This window comes from Crassostrea angulata, chromosome 8 (assembly GCF_025612915.1).
Source record: "Crassostrea angulata isolate pt1a10 chromosome 8, ASM2561291v2, whole genome shotgun sequence".
Classification (NCBI taxonomy): domain Eukaryota; kingdom Metazoa; phylum Mollusca; class Bivalvia; order Ostreida; family Ostreidae; genus Magallana; species Magallana angulata.
The window spans coordinates 54,643,478-54,662,607 of NC_069118.1; the positions used below are offsets into that span (position 1 = coordinate 54,643,478).

At 35.7% G+C, this 19,130-nt stretch overlaps 2 long non-coding RNA genes and 1 pseudogene across 2 annotated transcripts; 2 read left to right on the forward strand and 1 right to left on the reverse strand.

Moving 5' to 3' along the window:
* The first annotated feature begins 1,569 nt into the window (after nt 1-1,569).
* LOC128159535 (uncharacterized) lies at nt 1,570-3,055 on the forward strand. The gene is made up of 2 exons (XR_008240155.1): nt 1,570-2,163; nt 2,662-3,055. It is a non-coding gene; the product is annotated as an uncharacterized LOC128159535 (long non-coding RNA).
* A 1,517-nt stretch (nt 3,056-4,572) lies between these two features.
* On the forward strand, nt 4,573-18,738 carry LOC128159530 (uncharacterized). Its single transcript, XR_008240151.1, has 3 exons — nt 4,573-5,394; nt 6,452-6,525; nt 18,673-18,738. It is a non-coding gene; the product is annotated as an uncharacterized LOC128159530 (long non-coding RNA).
* On the reverse strand, nt 10,727-14,034 carry LOC128159476 (tripartite motif-containing protein 3-like; annotated as a pseudogene).
* Nucleotides 18,739-19,130: the final 392 nt, after the last annotated feature.

The window sequence follows — 19,130 nt, forward strand, 5'->3', positions numbered from 1 at the left end:
AAACGGAAATGCCAGTTGTAAAGGATGTGTTGGCAATAAACTAGTGACTGTGCTAAGAGACACAGGTTGTAGTGGTGCCGTTATTCGTAGAGAACTGGTAAACGATGATCAACTAACAGGGACATCTCAACGATGCAAGTTAGCAGACGGTCGTATTATTGATTCAGATGTGGCTAGAATTGATGTCGATACTCCTTACTTTACCGGAAGTGTTGATGCTTGGTGCTTTGATTCGCCTTCGTACGATCTTATTCTTGGTAATATTCGTGGAGTAAGGAAACCACATGAACCAAATCCAGCCTGGATTCATTCCGTTGAAAACATAGCAGCTGTTGAAACGCGTGCGCAACTGAAAAAGAAACAGTCTCCATACAAACCATTGAAAGTACCGGAAGCAATACGGGATGTATCGCCGGAGGATATCTTACAAGAACAACGAAACGACGAGACACTGAAAAAGTTATGGAGCTTAGCTGAGAGTGGACAGCTTAAACATTTCAGTGACGGCGGATTTTCAAAAATGTGTGAACGGAAGCAAATGTTGTTCAGAGAATTTTGCAGTCCCAAAGTGTCCAGTGGAAAACTTTTCCGACAGTTAATCGTTCCTCGGAAATACAGAACTATCGTTATGAAGATAGCACATGAAACGCTGATGGGTGGTCATCTGGGATCAAAGAAAACAACCGACAGAGTAGTGTCCGAATTTTACTGGCCAGGAATTCAGTCAGACATTAGACGGTTTTGCAGATCATGTGACGTGTGTCAGCGGACTATTCCGAAAGAAAAAGTACCTGCAGTACCGTTAGGACAGATGGACTACAAGATCGATATGGGAGGCAAGCTGAAAACTTTCCACGCAAATCTTCTTAAGAAGTATGTTGAACGAGATACATTGAACTGTGGTGTTTTGTTAACATGTGCAATTTCACTCATAGACTTTAGTGACCTAGATGATGATGAACAACAGGACTCTATTCTTATGCCACCTGTTACTCAAACCGAAACAGCAAAGGACATAAAGTTTGCAGACAGACTAACACCAGATCAGTTGGAAACTGCTAAATCACTGTGTGATTCGTTCTCAGATGTATTTACGGATATACCTGGAATGACGAACTTAGTGGAGCATAAGATTGTTGTGACATCGTCTGAACCTGTGCGTGTGAAACCATATCCAATTCCGTTCAGTACAGAGAAAACAATTACAGAAGAAGTTCAGAAAATGCTACAGTTGAATGTGATTGAGCCATCATCTTCCCCTTATTCAGCTCCAGTTGTCATAGCTCGGAAGAAAGATGGAACGAATCGATTTTGCATTGATTATAGACGACTGAACTGTGCTACGGTATTTGATGCAGAACCAATGCCCAGTCCAGAAAGCATATTTTCCAAAATGACTGGAAAGAAGTTTGTGTCAAAGATAGACTTAAGCAAAGGATACTGGCAAGTACCGATGGCTGACGAGAGTAAGCCGCTTACAGCCTTTTCCACACCATCCGGATTGTACCAATTCAGGACAATGCCGTTTGGTCTTGTAAACGCGCCGGCAACATTTAGTCGTATGATGAGAAAAGGCATACGCTGTTATCGAGAAGGAGTGTTTGGCGGTAGTGTGGGGAATACAGAAGTTCCACCAGTACCTTTATGGACGCGAGTTTCTACTTGAAACTGATCACCAACCCCTGACCTACCTTAACAAAGCAAAGACAGAGAACTCCAGACTGATGCGTTGGGCTTTGCAGCTTCAGCCATACCGCTTTAGGATCATTGCGATCAAAGGAAGCGACAATGTGGGTGCGGATTACCTGAGTCGTCAGTGAGATGTATAGTAGACAGTACAGGTATGTATATAGGTTTTATTGTAAATACGTGAGAATTTTCAAAATTCAGTGATTGTTTATTTGAAATTGCAGGACAATTTTTTAAGGGGGGAGGTGTGTGACAATCACTGTTCATATCGAACACACCCGATTTTATTTTTCCCATAATTCTTTGCAACGTGCTTGGCCGACCCTAACAATAGGCGCTAAGATATACCCGGCCGAGCTGTCCAGCAATTAAGACGTGCTTAGTGTGTGAAGGGGGTATCGTGTTAGAAGCCTGTGTGGCATGTTTTAGTTTCACAAGTTCAGCATTTGACGCGGACACGGATAGCTGACCGTGGTAAGTATTTATTTAGTTTGGTGTAGTTTATTTGTAAATTTTTGCCTTTTTATTAGTATTACGCAGTCGTCCTATAAAGTCACCTTGACCATTGTTCACTGTAGAGTTACCTGTGTGTTCACTGATGTGTGACTTTAGCGAGAGTGTTTAAATGGAATTCGTCTTTTTCTATAGTACAGTTTTTGCTATTGCTGTATAAAGAAACGGTGATTTAAAGGGCTATTTTCTATGCGTTATTTTATTTTACAATTTATGGTCACTTTTTCCACTTAACTACTTGGGCGGAAGTGCGTCACCGGAAGTCTCAGACGCCATATTGTTTACTGTAAACAAATAACTTAGTTACCATATACTTACAATATTTTGAGATGTTGCCTTTAATATAATACTATTTATACATTATCATAGTTTGATACTATCAGTGAGATACTTATATGATGTATTATACAATATTGTTTTTATTATGGTGTTATGGTGTCACTTGTACACTTATTGTAGTGTCATATTGTTGATGTTGAGAAGATGACGGTATGATGGCGATGGTGAAGTCGATGACGATGCGATGTTCATGTTGATGACGACGATGATGTTATGGTGATGACGATGATGTCTATTATGATTATGGTGTTGTAGTTGATGATGTTGACGATAGTGGTGATGATGATGATTGTGGTGACGAAACTACTCTAGTTGTGGTTGTCCGTAGTTGGTCCAGGACTACAGCCCCGGAGATTCGGACACTCTTCTAATTTATTTTTGGTCATTTGTATAAACATCATATTTTTTCTTGTTGAGTGAAAGGTGTGTGAGTGTTTGTGTGGTTTAGTGTTTATATTTCTATCTTTTCTTTCTTTCTCTTATTTTTTTTGTTATTAAATTTTGTTAAATTTAAGATGTCTTGTTGTTGTTTGGAGTAGCCTCCGCTCATCCCGTTACACAGATACATGAATACTATATGGTAAAAATGTAGAGAATGGTAACAGTTTAGACATAGAGTTACTTCCCTTCGGCTAACTGCAGGCTAACTGGTCATTATGTACAGTTACATATATGTTATATTGATTTACTTTTATCAATTATTTTGACTGCTTAAATTTTTTGATGACATAAATGTATGTTTGACTGCCTCAATGTCATTATTGTCATATTGTGTATTTATTTTAATTAATTATATTGTACCTCAATCAACCATCCTTTTAAAATCCTAATCAACTACCGTAATTTCTTTACATTTACTAATATGTGACATTAATTTTCTGTATCAATGTGACAGAGTCTAGATTTATATTGAGAATTTTGATTAGATGTTTGTTGTCATATATGTATATTTAAGCAATATTTAAGTAATTACAGTATGATTTATTCTATTTCAGACACTTTGCTGAAATTATAATCATGCATCTCTAAAATTGCCTTCCTCTGCTTTAGGAAATGGTGTCAATTGGTTTGCCGGATTTTCTCTCTTGAAGATTGCTGTGAAGATTCCTTAATCATCACACAGATCCTGTGGTGAATCCCTAACCACCATACAGACCATGTAAAGATTTCTATAAACACCATTCAGATCCTTTGAAGATTCCCAAACTATCATACAGATCCTATAGAGAACCACTAACCACCATGCAGATCTTATGAAGAATCCCAAACCACCATTCAGATCTTGTGGAGAATTCCTTACCACCATGCAGATCCTTTAGAGAATTCTAACCACCATGCAGATCTTGTGGAGAATCCTTTAATTACCACCATGCAGATCTTGTGGAGAATCCCAAACCACCATGCAGATCCTGTGGAGAATCCCTAACCACCATACAGATCCTTGAGAGAATCCCAAACCACCATGCAGATCTTGTGGAGGACCCCTAACCACCATGCAGATCCTGTGATTGTATTTTATTGCAAAATTCTTATATTAGGACACAGGTAAAACTATCTGTTCCGCACAAATTCACTCGATCAACTCTACAGTGAGTCATAAACACTATAAATGAACAGTAACACAGGTTTGCATAAAATATGCTGTTTGTGTATACATATTTATGAGTACTCCTCCCTTCTTTGTTTTGCAAGAACACCCTTCTTACTACTTTGCTGCCTCCTCATCACTGATCTCACCAGTACTTAAATTTCTTTTCATGGTTTTTTAAAGCTAAATGTATCATTGTTATGCTAATCCTCAATATCTCCTTAAACAAAAATATTACAGAAATATTTATTGAATTGTTTGTATCTATAATAGATAGACCTCTCTAATTTTGCAATGTTAATTTTGTAAACTGTCTTATATACAAAATTACATCACTTAGATACAATAGGGACGCCCATGAAATATGGTCTTATTTGGTCTTAGAAACTGGCGGTTATATCAGGAATATACACGTACTCCCTTTAGTTGCCTCAATTCTTTATATTGCCAATAATTCTAGTAGAATATTATGTCAAAACCAACTGTGAGCCAAAAAAAAAATGTATTTTTAGAATTATATGAAAAAAATTATTTCTAACTATAACTTACATATATCACCAATTATTTCCAGATTTGATCACAGGTCTGAAAGGCATTTTCTCCCAGTAACTCAATTGTCTGAACTAGGATGTCATCACTGAGCTCGTCAAGCATCGGATCCATGACAAAGGGTCAAACTTAATTAATTTATACATGTAAACAGGTACTAGTATAGGTAGAGATTCAGAAAATCAACTACTTTTTAGGTACCAGTGGTTATGTAAGAATTTTAAGTAAAGCATCGGTACATGTATTACTTTGCCTAATATATCAAAGACCTATAACTCATAGATGCTTCTTTATAAAAAGCCTGCCAATTTCAACTCAGTATCATCAGACTCATCAAAGGGGAATAACTCATTCATCAGTGACTATAGTCAAAGAAAGATAACTCGTACATATTACATGTACTGGTGAACTATAAATTCAAAAGTGCAGCTTTCATATTTGGTATTTCAACACTATAGATATTCATAGAAAAAATTGAATCGTCAAGTAATTGACAAATATAACTCATGTTGCAGCTGATGTCCTAGGACTTCAATAAAGATAAAATATTTTAATAATTGTGTTACCGGTAAATATATATACATGTGTATATATATATCAGTTTAATCTTCACCATGAATTAAAATTTTGGCATTTTTCAGACCCTGGAGATAATAACAGCTGGAAAGTTACTACTATCACAGTCAGCTTAGAATCTACGGACTGTGTATTGGGAGGTTTGTTCCTTAAAGCTAAGTGTAATTTGATCATGATAATGTCAAACTTAAGTTGTTCATAAAGTTCTTCTGAAATAATTTAAAAACACACACAATAAAATGCTTTTATTGGTGGTACATAGGGGTGTGATGGTAGCTATCATTGAAGAAAACCCCCCCAAATAACACAGCTAGATATGTAATTTTTTTTCTGCAATGATATCTACGTACTTTCATAGCCCATACATGAATCACCAAAGAAACCTTTTTAGCTCACCTAAGCTGAAAGCTCAAGTGAGCTATTCTGATCACTTTTTGTCTTGTGTCTGTCTGTCCATCAGTCTGCATTTACATTCCAAATACACATGTACTTTTTGCATGTAAAGTGTGTGAAAAGATACTGCAGTTATAAGACCGTAACACACACAGGGTATTCAAAGGTTAGAATGACTACCCGGTAGTTTTATTATGACGTCACGTCACAAACGTTGAACGCTGTAAAATGCAACGTCACAAGCAAGAATCATCAAAGTTCATGTTTGTGGCTGTTACAGTGGCTCTTCCATTAATTTGAACTTACCCTTAGGATAAAACAGCAATTTTTACCTATAAATCACATTTACAGACAAGGCAAGAGTTTAAAAATGTAAATATAAGCATTAAATTTTCATAAAGCGCTAGCGCGCATTACTCAATTTGTATGCACACACTGCTGCTGTTATTAGACTATATCTTTCAAAAAATAATGATTCAATGCTTAAATAAACTTTTTATATTTTAGACTTCTCTAGAACCAATTGGCCAATTTCAACCATACTTGCTACAAAGCATTATTTGACAAATCAAAGTGACTATAGTCAAAGAAAGATAACTCATACATTTTACTGGTGAATTATTAGCTTTCATATTTTTGAATTTTCAACACTAGATATTCATAGAAAAAATTGAATCATCAAGTAATCGACATATATAATTGATAATAGGCTTCAATAAAGATAAAATTTTGAAATATTTTTAATTAATATACATTTCGGTTTCTCTCCTATATATATGACTTAAAATTTTTGGCATTTTTCAGACCCTGGAGATGATAACAGCTGGAAAGTTACTCTATCACAGCCAGCTTAGAATCTACGGACTGTTTATTGGGAGGTTTGTACATTAAAGCTAAGTGTTATTTGATCCTGATAAAGTAATAAGTTGTTCATTAAATTTTTAACTTTTTGTTTATAAATTATGAAATTATTTTTAAAAAAAGAATAAAATGCTTTCTTTGATGGTACATGTAGTTGTGACAGGAGCTACCGTTGCAGATAAAAACATAAATAACCCTGTGGATTGTGTGATTTTTTTCTGCAATGATTTCTACCTTCATAGCACATATATGAATCACCCAAAGAAACTATTATAAGCTCACCTAAGCTGAAAGCTGAAGTGAGCTCTTCTGATCACTTTTTGTCAGGCGTCTGTCTGTCCATCTGTCAATAAACTTAATTTTTAGACGGTGGCTATAAATAGCCACGGTCTATTGCTACGGTCCTGACCGGAAGAGTATTTCTCACGGGGACCCTAGCGGATAACGAACGATAACTCTGTTAGGTATGCAGTGTTACACGCAATGTTTTATCTATGTGTCGATTTCAGAATGATAACTAATTTTAATCTTATCAGATATTTTAAGCATTATAGCTGCTAATCATTTTGTACATATATTTGAATAATTTATGAAATTGTGTTTTATTTTAAATGAGCTGTTACCCTGTCTGCTTACGCGGTATCGATAATTTATGCACCAACTTCCAGTTGTGACGTTAAACTCTGTATCAGGACTGCATAAACTATATCACTGCGATAATTGGCTAAGAGATCTCACAATAATCGCTTCTTGTTTTTTTTATGATGTAAACAATTGTCAGAAACACACACAATTTAAAAAGGTTTGCCATTTCATATTTCAGCAAGTATGCTTCATCGATAAATTCATTCATTTTCAACGCATTAATTTTAGTTGAGGAAGAAAATTTATTTTTTAGTAGCTTATTCTAAAGAATTCACAACAGATACTGATAATGAATATTAGATAAATTACATTTTATTGAACTTCAACCGATCAATGGCACACTTTCTTCTACAAGTGTTCATGTGTTTTTTTAACAAACAAAAAACTTGAAATTTATGATACAAATGTTTTTAATTTTGGACTATCCTATGATTTACCTTATTTTGTAACCCACTCAGTCTGTAGGAACATTAATATTATTACAGGCACCTCAATATTCATCAGACAATATTTACTACTGATGTCGACGCTTTACTTGCTGCTGACTTTCTCTCAAACACGCTTATCGAAAATTCACGTGCAAATCAAGTCGCCATTTTACATGTACATGTATAAACAAACAACATGTTACGATGTTTTAAAGATTTTAAGTTCAGATTTTTGTAAGCAAATAAGGGATTAAAGACATGCTGTAAAACGTCTTGTGGATTTCACGGCGTATCAGCTCGTGTATCTCTAATTTGCAGCAAACGCTAGCTTTTTTTGTGAGAAAAAACAATCGGTTAAACTCATGCAATATTCCATATACATTTATGGTACATTGTGAACGGTAATGTAAGATATAATAATTTTGTTCAATTAACAGTTTCTGACGAATTTTTCACACTAAACTGAAATAACGCAATTTGATGAGCGAAGTACAATCTGTGACTTTAATCCATATGCACCCGTCTCTGCTATTAGAGAACCTTTTCTTTAGTTTTGGGGGATTTTTTCGCAAACAGATAACATTATTTACACATGTACGTAAATATCACCCCTTTTGTTCTCAAATAATTTTTAACTTGCGAGTACAACTCTATTATGAGCTTTCTTCGACATTTGTTTCCATTTACAAATAGGCGGGCCTATATAAATGCGCCAGTTTGTTGCGACTCGCAATCGAAATAAGTGTCATCACTCAACGAAATCTACATCAGCCGTAGAGTATACATCCATGCTATATTTGCGATAAATAATTAAACATGAAGGTAAAAAATGTGCTTCATAGATGACTGTACATGTAGTATTCTGCTGAGCTACAGAACTATAGCTTTCCGGAAATATTGCCGGGATTTGCGGACCGTAGATCTATTGTATAGACTATAATACATGCAAAGAATAAAATGAAATTTATATACCCAGCTGTACGGTCAAATAAACATGCGTTTAACTTGGATTTTGTTTGTTTGGTGTTTTTAAAAACTAATTTTGAATAATTAATCTATATTTCTTGTAAGTTTACTAGAAAAGTTTAATGTTGCAAGTAAATTATGCGTGTTAAAGTGTACTGAGAAGCGATAAAATATACATGTGACTTTCCCAAATTCATTCAAATGATTCAAATAAATCTATAGCTAAATACAATTAGACAAATGTACTTTAAAACGTTGATTAATGAAACTGCCGCGACTGAATATTGTATGATATTTTTTTCTCAAATTTTTATTCACTTTCGTTGTGAGCAAATGGAAATAATCCACTACAGTCGAAGATAAAATATTGATTGACTCTTCTGTTTCATGATGACGTGCATTCCAAAAGCAATACCAGTTTTATCAAACAGGTTCTTGCAAACCATTCCGTTTTCTGTACACCTAAATGTATAACTTACTATGAGGACAAAAGCAAGTGTGATAGTCCACAAGCAAGTGTGATGATGCAATAGTTAGTAAAAACCTGATAAGTATTTTATCATACTAAAGCTTTATTTGTTCTCGTTACTTTGAGAAATCTACAATATCTTTAAAGCACAAAAGTCCAATCCACACTTTTCAAAAGTCAAAGACCCAAAGGTCAAAAGGGAAAAAAACAAAATTCCTTTTCTTTATACAATGAAATAGTTTGGCGTACTGTGATGAAATCGCTTTGGATTTGATTTATTCATTCAATATGTGGTGGCAACCTACATATTTAATGAGTCATTCTGGGGCAATCAAAATACATTTGTGTAGTACATGTATTACCGAAAACGGAGTTTTAATATCAACTGATATAGATACAAACATATAGATACAAACATATAGATACAAACTTCTATACTACAAAGGCTACTGTGATAAAGCTATGGATTTTCCCCAAAAGATGACGATAAAGAGACACAACATTTGTAAAGTGTGGATTGTGAACACAACTACGATTTCCACAGAATTATCCATGTAAGTAACTCACGACAAGTTGTGCTAGTATGAGACGATGGCTGTGGATTTTCGACAACAATAATTTACATACATGTAATATGCCACTTTCAAACAGCGCCACCGTCTAACAGTACTTTCAGTACTTTGATTATATTTTAGACTTCTCCAGAACCACTGGGTCTAATTTAACCACACTTAGCCAAAGGCATTATTTGCAAAAGGGGATTCAAGTTTTTTAAAATGAAGGGCCACGTCATCTTTTCAGAGGAGGTAATTAAGAATTATTGAAATAATTATTAATGTGTGTTGGTATTTTTTTAAAAATCTTCTTCTCAAAAACCGTTTTGCCAGGAAAGGAACTTGTGTGGAAACATCTTCAGATAGTGTATATTTATGTTTCTTCAAAAAGTGATCCCCCAGGGTAAAGTGAGCCACAATGGGGGTCTAATGTTCACATTGGAATATATAGAGTAAAATCTTTAAAAATCTCCTTCTCAAAAACCATTTGGCCAGAAAAGCTGTAACTTGTGTGGAAGCATCTTCAGGCAGTGTAGATTTATGTTTGTTCAAATCATGATCCCCAGAGTTAGGGTAGGGTCACATGGAGGGGGTCGAATTTTTACTAAGGGATATATAGAGAAAAATCTCTAAAAATCTTATTCTCAGAAACCAATTGGCTGTAACTTGTGTGGAAGCATCCTCAGATATAGTTGATTTAGTTTCTTCAGATTTGAAGGTAGGATACCTGGGGTAGAGTGGGGGCCACAATGGGAGGTCAAATTTTAAGATATTTTTATACTTGACCTCTTCTACTAAATTGTCCAAATATATTGTATATGACTCTATAAATCTGGTTTTATTATGAATTTTTTTCCTCAGGTGAGCAATATGGTCCATTAGCCTCTTGAATTAATTATATTTACATCTCTCTCTCTTAATTTCTACCTAAATCTTAATTATTCATTAAAAGCAAGTTTACAAGTTATCGGTTTTCTCAATCAACACATTGCATAGAAGTTACAATCAATTTTTCCATAGATATGGTCATATACAATATCTACATGTATTTGTAAGTCTGAGGTCAGTCCGTCCTATCTATATATGTTGCTAAATTACCATCAATTACAAAAAATCCAAACTTTCATAGATACAGACTTACACGGGCTGACTTCAGTCTTCCAAGTAGTTATAGTAACCATGGTAACCTTAATATATGGAAAAATTGGCTGTTCCTTCTGTGAAACGTGCTGATCGACAATAACGATCAATTTTACATGACTAGCTAAGGCGATTGAGAGTTATATTTTTTTCTGCAATTCTCACTGTCTTCATATCAACATGACACATGAAAGCATTTCATTGTTTAATTGATGCCCGATTAAGCACTTGATACTGCAAATATTTCTTCTCAGTGGTAGATGGTTTTCCTAACTATGAGATGATGTACTTTTATATAGCAGTGTAAAGTGAAGATAACTTTCTACCTCTGAGAAAAAAATGTATGTAATGTCAAGAGCCTATGTTATTGATGTAATCAACCACACTTTATAATTATACAGTTTATTTACATTTATTATTTAATTTACACATATAAACAATATACATTGTATTCAAATTTAACATATATTAGATATAATAACATTACACACACAGTTTGATGGCACGCAATGTTTGGAGTATCAAATACATGTATGTACTACATTTGGTCTGTTGACAGTCACATCCAATATATAAACACACCCAATATATACTAGTAAACGTTTGGAGTATCAAATATGTACCACATTTGGTCTGTTGACAGTCACATCCAATACATAAAACAATCAGTCAATAATGCTGACATAAACACAGTCAGTTACATGTAGTTTGTTACATACAAGATGTAATACAGTTTGTTGATCGACATGTAAAAAATATAAATTATTAAACTAAAATGATTTATCTACATGTATTATTTAGCTGTTGTCACTTGAGAACTTTATTTATTAATAGATATAATTTAATATCATGAACCGTTTGATTATTATAAAACATGGTTTGTTTCATTTGTAATATCGATTTCTTCACTAATGTTACATGTAAATAAATAAACAAATAGTTTGATTATTATAAAGACAGTTTGTTTACATGTTATATTGTATTTTCTTCACTATACCTGTTAACTCAGCCACAAAGAGGTTGTCTCTGGTGTCCACACATAAACCCCATAGATACTGTAAATCACAGTTGTCAATGTAGCGGAGGAACTGTCCGCCCTGATCCAGGATGTGGATATAGTCATTGTACCAGTCTGCTGTCAGGATCTGACCCTGGCTGTCTGTTGTGATGCGGTGTGGACTAAATGATGCCTTGGTAGTAGAGGGAGGACCAGTGTAGGTAAACCGGAGTTTCCCGGCCTGATTGACCACCACTACTGCACGGGCTGTATAGTCTGACACACAGATATCTAGGTTCCTATTCTCACTGATGTATTTACTGTACTCATCAGTTGAATAGAGAGGTTGTCCTTTGTCGTCGTACTGAATACTTTGTTTCTCTGTGGAGCCAGAGTAACACACAACTTTTGTTTGTTTTCTATCATCACTGACCATGACAACCAGGAGGTCACCAGAGGAGGTACTACAGACATTGAGAGGTCTCCACCCCCGTAGTCTGATCACTGTCTGTATCTGTGTATTCTTCACTATGTTCACAGTTCTATCATCGTCATCAGTATAAACTAGATCCCCACTCCTTGTCACTGCTATGTCCCCTGGATAGTTCCCTGACTTTGTTCGGACTGACTTCACTAGTTCCCCACGGAGGTTGTACAGTCTCATGATGTTGTCATTACCAGACGTCCACATCTCCTCGTCACTCAGACAGGACACACTGTCTAATCCTATACACTCGGTGTCTATCTGTGTGATGATCCGTGGTACATCAATGTGCGGTCTGTCCAGGGGAGAGGACTCGGCACCGGGAGATTCCATGTTGTAGCCATGTTCTTCTGTTTTGATAGATGACGCTGACAGAGAACCAAACTGTTGATAAAGCTGTTCTTTGTTGATCTTCTGAGGGGTAAAACTTGGTAAGGACACTGTGAGTTTAGGAGGCAATCTTCTGAATTCATCATTCCTGGATTTGTAGGCAGAGACACGGCTGACATCATTGGAGTCCAGTAACGTCTTTAGTTCAGTAATGGTCTGTGTGATTTCAGAAATGGTGTGTTTAATTTCATCTTCCTGTTTATCTAAGACAGCCAGGTGTTTGGTGTCCATTTCCTCCATGTTAGATTTCATGTTTCTGATAATGGTGTCTATTTCTCTGTGCAAGTCTTCTCCATGTTTGTCGATTTCTGTTGTTAATTTCTGGGAGTTTTCATTCAGAGCAGATTTCTGGACTTGGTTAATGGATGCAATCTCTTTGTATTTGGGATAAATGGATTTCTCTAGTTCTTGTAAATCTTTTTGAATGTTTTCTTTGCTTCGGTCAATCTTGTTCGTTATTTCAATAGATTTATGGCTGCGGTGTTTTTTTAGAGGAAGCACATGTTGTACAAATAGGAATGTCACATTGTTCGCAGTAATGTTCACATATTTTTAAGGGATGTTTTGGACATTTTGGAGTATATCTCCTCTTTTCAAATGGCAGCACTTTGTGTTCTTTGGATAGATCTGAGATATGGTCCTTCTCACAAGCTTTACACAGATATTTGTTACAAATGACACAGTACATAGGGGGGCCCGGGGTCTCACAGAGATGACACCGTACCACATCTTGAAGGTTATTCTCAGGGTCCATGGTCAGACACTTTGATGGGATTTTAAGAAATATTCTGAAGAAAAAAAATCAATCACAAATACTATACCATACTTGAGTAAATTATTCAATTAATTTTCATATAACTTGCATTTCGAAAGTGCACACGTATATAATAGTTCGCGGGTTTCTTGGTTATTATGCCTTTTTTAACGAATTTTGTTCTTTATTTCATTTTTCAATTTTTTGAAAAGAGTTACTGAGTGATTAAGAAACAAACCTCTGCAGTCCAACATGGCGATTACGGTATTTTACTTTCTGGTCTTGTTGGCCTTTGTGATCGTCACGTGATTAACTTATATATAGCAGCGGTAGTTTATTTAGGTGGCATAACATAAAAACATCAAAACAAAGCAAACAGTTCCCGAATTACCCGTTGACTTTGGTGCATTTCCACCTGCGACAGGAGCTGACATTTTTATGACATGAAAAATAATGTGTAAGATGTCTGACTATCCCAGTTTTGTATTAATGCGGGGGTGGGGTGTGAAAAGGCCTGGGCTTAATTTTCAAGCACGTGTAAGTTCGACGTAAAGTCGAGTGTCTTGCAGGATGCACCTGTGTTTTGTTATTTAATTGTAAATGAAGTGTTGTTTAAAACAGGATTTGTCCTAAATTTGAATTTATACCCTGTATCCAAAGCTGTGCAATTTTATTAAGAATTTATAGCGAAATTTGTAGTCAGACACCGGCGCCAATATACTTCCTCGCGCAATTAATAATTAAATAAGTTCAGTTCATTTATTCGCTCAAAACCATTTCAAACATATGGTACATCAGGACAAAAATAACATTAAACTAGTAGACTAATTGTTCATGGAACAATTAGGAGGTCTTTACACCATTCATTTGCCCTCTTGTTTTGTTCAAATCATTTGCGGGACATCTGTAAATTTGAAGGGAAGGAAAAAAAAAAAAAAAAAAAAAATTGGTTCCGCACAGTGGTATCGATCCGAGTGCCCTTAGATTCCTAGGCGAGAGTGTTTCCACTACGCTATTTCGCTTGTTATCTAATCGGAGGTAAAATTTGTTGAGTTGTGTAGTGAATTTGGATGATGATAGAAAGAAGAGATGAAGCGTTCTTCTGTCCATCTAAAATTGATACCCAACGCTGAGGAACCTTTAGAATAGATAGGGGCTTAGCGATTGGTTGGGAGGGGAGGATTTGTTCACCAGTTTATTAATAAAAATCAGTGCCGCTTGTAAACAATGTGGCCGGATAGCGTCGACTAAGAAATCAACAGGCCAGGTCAAACTCTGGTCGCCAGCGGGTATTTGAAGGTGTGGGAACATTTGTTGGAACTCAGCTGATGCGAATTCTCCTTGTGATTTGAAATGCACGTGCTTAGAAATCTATTAAATGTCATGCATTCGTGGATTACAAGTACGGAAAATCGGAACTGAATTAAGGCCAGTCATGTATTTCAGCCAAGTCGGGAAATAAACAAACTGAAAGAAAATGTAAATTAAATTCATCTAAAATCGGGGTCTGGGAAGGAAGAGTTATCTTTCGTTGCACTTCAACACAAGTCGTCACAGGTTGCTGATAGAAATGTAAACAAAGATTTTCAGTGAAATTTGAGCGTGAATTTATTAGATACAAATATCGAAGCGTTGAAATTTCGTTTCTCGGGACGATGGTTCGATGCCGCTGAGGTGTGAGGAACAGTCCCATGAATTTTCGCCGAGTTCTACAGAGTTTTACTGGAGCTGGAATTTTTATTTGGAGGCGTAGTCTAAAACGCGGTCTGGAGTCAAATGGCAGACAGTGTTTCACCTTCTCAAAAAATTCTGACAAACGGTTGTAACACTTTTTTTAGGTTTTATTTTAAAAAGGAATATTGAATTTCAAGTTCAAATATCGAGGGTCATGTTCATATAAGAATTCAATCCTTGTAGAAAAGAAGGGGGGGTGCAAATTGTTCATATAACTGAATCTGATATATATGTTGCATGCACTTATTACTCATTAGTTCTAAGAGGTCAAAGGTCAAGGTCAAAAGTCAAGGTCAAAGGTCAAGGTCAAACCTAAATATAAAAGGGGGGGGGGGTGTTTTAAAGAGCTAATTACACATATAAATGATTCTGAAATGTATATGTTTGATATACTTGTATCGCATCAGTCCTTAAGGACAAAGGTCAAGGTCAGGTCAAAGGTCAAGGTCAGGTCAAAGGTCAAGGTCAAACCTAAAAATAAAAAGGGGGGGTTATTTTGTATTTGATAGTGAAATCAATGAAATTCAAACGGGAATTACTACCAGAAGGGCACGTTGGACCCTTTTGGGATCAATAGATTGAAGAAACTTCTAAGTGTGCTGAAGACATTGGTAAAAGATACAAGTCTCTACCGGTTATGGTTTCAGAGGAGTAGCGATAACAAGCGTTCCGTACAAAAGGGGCAATAACTCGCTAACTATTACAAGGTGGGAGCTGAAGGGCTACATTTTGAAATGTCTTAAGACGTCCTACTACATCCTTGATAAAATTTCTCTATATCACCCTAAACAAAAGAGATACGAAAACTCATGAATACACAGATTTTCAGATGACCTTGACCTTTGACCTTGACCTTTGGTGCAGCCAAAAAGTTCCTGGAAGCCATCGCAAGTGGTTTCGCGGCTCTACCTTTAGTCGTTACATTATTTTTTTTTTTCATGAGAATTAAAAAATTTGAGAGGCAGTCGTTCTAAGAGGAGACTGCAAAACCTGTTGTCTTTCGGAGAGACGCAACTACACTTCTGACCGACATCATCCGCGAAGGTTTGCAACTTGCAAGTGTCGCGGCTTCAGAGGAGTAGCGATAACAAACTTTTACGTGCACGCGTCAATAGTAGCGAAACGCGAGGTGTTTTCATGACGCAGGGTCAAATGCCCTTATCATTTTCCGAAAGCAGTAAGACGTGAATGAAAGCGTTTCGATAAGTCGCGAAACAAAAAATCATTTTTGCTTACGGAAGAAAAAGAAAAATTAAAAGAAACAGAACAATATCAATAGGCCTTTACACTGTGGTGTAAAGACCTAAAAAGAAACAGAACAATATCAATAGGCCTTTACACTGTGGTGTAAAGACCTAATAAAGAAGACGCGAGATCATTCGACAAAGCCAAAATCTGAGTATGCATGCTAAACCAAACATTTTGGCACAATTTTTTTTTACGTCGAAGGTCAAGGTCATCCGTTACCCCAAAAAGTGAAGAAGGGGGTTTACAGACTAGTCGCGCAAGATAGAATCTTGGAATTTTTGTCAAAGGGCTCTATATCGCCAGGGGTCAAGGTCAAAGGTCAAGGTCAAAGGTCAATGTCAACTTTCAGGGGATTCGCATGCGCCGAAAGATCACACACTTTTGCATTAGACAGCTTTACCGATCCAAGTTGACCTTGACCTTTGACCTTGACCTTTGGTGCAGCCAAAAAGTTCCTCGAAGCCATCGCCAGTGGTTTCGCGGCTCTACGTTTAGTCGTTACATTTTTTTTTTTTTCATGAAAATTAAAAAATTTGAGAGGCAGTCGTTCTAAGAGGAGACTGCAAAACCTTCTGTCTTTCAGAGAGATTCAACTACACTTCAGATCGACATCATCCGCGAAGGTTTGCAACTTGCAAGTGTCGCGGCTTCAGAGGAGTAGCGATAACAAACTTTTACGTGCACGCGTCAATAGTATCTAAACGCGAGGTGTTTTTAAGACGCAGGGTCAAATGCCCTCATCATTTTCCGAAAGCAGTAAGACGTGAATGAAAGCATTTCGATAAGTCGCGAAACAAAAAATCATTTTTGCTTACGGAAGAAAAAGAAAAATAAAAAGAAACAGAACAATATCAATAGGCCTTTACACTGTGGTGTAAAGACCTAAATATACATAAAAATTAGTCAGAGGTAAACATATATTAATATAAAGGTGATAGAGTTATGAAAAGTTATACAAAGTAAGACGCATAGTATAGATATAATAATAACACGTAGATTGATATCAGTGTAATAAGAAGAAAATTAACTTTGGAAAAAATATTTCTTAAACTTATTAAAATATTTAAATTTTAAAAAGTTAACACGTTTGTCAATAAAGTTAAATGAGAAACAAAATTAATGTTGGTGCTGAAACATCCTAGAAATGGTGCCTCAGCATTTAGGGCGTAAAGGTCCTATTTAAAAAATCTATCCATTCCCTTGCAACTTTCAAAAGTGAAGTGGTTTGATTGTTGCCTGGTCTAGCCTTCTTTGATTCAGTTTAGTATCAGTTATTCCTATTCCCAAAGTAAACGCATATATGTGTCATAAAAAATTACTCATAAAATTTTACTAATATTTTTTAAAATCAGTTTTAGCATATTCCTGGCTAAGAAGCTTCAATAAATTTAATACTGCATCTCCAATCTCAAAATGAACTATTATGCCCATTTTCTCACCCCCCCCCTTTATATTTCAGAGTGCGTTATCTACTACATGTATACCTCTTAGTATTTTTATATTTGGTATCTTTTTTATATATAGCAACAGTAACACACGGAACTGTTTAAAGGGGCATATAGTCACGATTTTGGTCCAATGCTTTATGAATGCATTACTAATGATCCAATGAAATTTGAGAGTTAGTCGTACAGTTATAAGCAATTTACAGCACTCACAATTCTTTGTCATGTAAACAAGGCTCGTGCCCGATTTGTTTACATAGGTTCAATATACATGTACCATGCAGTAAAAATTCTTTTTCGCTGATTTGTCTATCTTCTTATTCATTTTAAGCATAGATAAAGTTCTTAGCTTTTAACATTCATTTTAGGTCTAAAACTGGATTTTTTACTTCAACATGCAAATGTCATCGTCGGAAACAAAAGCTTTGCTCACATAGCTCTGTAACTCACTTATAACTCAACGAAAGACCCTCAAATTTTGGTTGCCAATTAAAAATGCCTTAATTACTGAAGCATTGTAAACATTAAAATCGTCAATTTATTTTTACCAAAATCGTGACCATGCCCATTTAAACCACGCACTTATCACGAATCGCTTAGGTTTTGCCATATCATTTTTAGCGAACACCCCCCCCCCCCCTCCCCCACCCCCAGAAGATCAAAAAACTTGCTTAAACATTGGAAGATCAAAACACTTGCTTAAACATTGGAATAAATGCGATCTTAACGATACATAAACTGTGTTTCGTTCTTGATATCCATGAAAATCCTGTACTGTATATAAGAATTAGCCAAGGATTAATGTTCACACCAAGTTTTACCGGGGGAGGGGGTCTTTTTCTAATCAAGCCTTGTCCCTTTAGTTTTCCTTTATAATTTTACTAATTTCTTCTTTTTTCAACTTCTGCAGATACCCATTGGCCACACTGGAAGTCCACTGTTGCTACACCAGAATCGTTGCTTTTGTACATTATAAAGAATAAATTATCTATTGTGTCCTTAATGTTTTATGTCTTGTTTTCACATTTTTAAAAACGATGTCCATTCAAATTGTAGCAAGTGTTTAAAATATCACGACTTTAAGTTTTATTTTTGCATCGACTTACGAGACGGACAAGCCTAGAAAGGACATGTTTTGACGTTGAGCATTTCTTTTGATATGCCATACAGCATGGTTAACCTTAATATATAATAGAAAAAATGGTGTGTTGTCATTGAAAGATACACATACATGTATAGCTACATTTGTTGTCATGAATTTATATATCATTCAGGTTTTAGAGGTCATGGCTGACGCTTTGGGTAACCTCATCAGCACTACGTTAGATTAATAAGATTTTAAATGAACTTTAACCCACCTCCATGGTT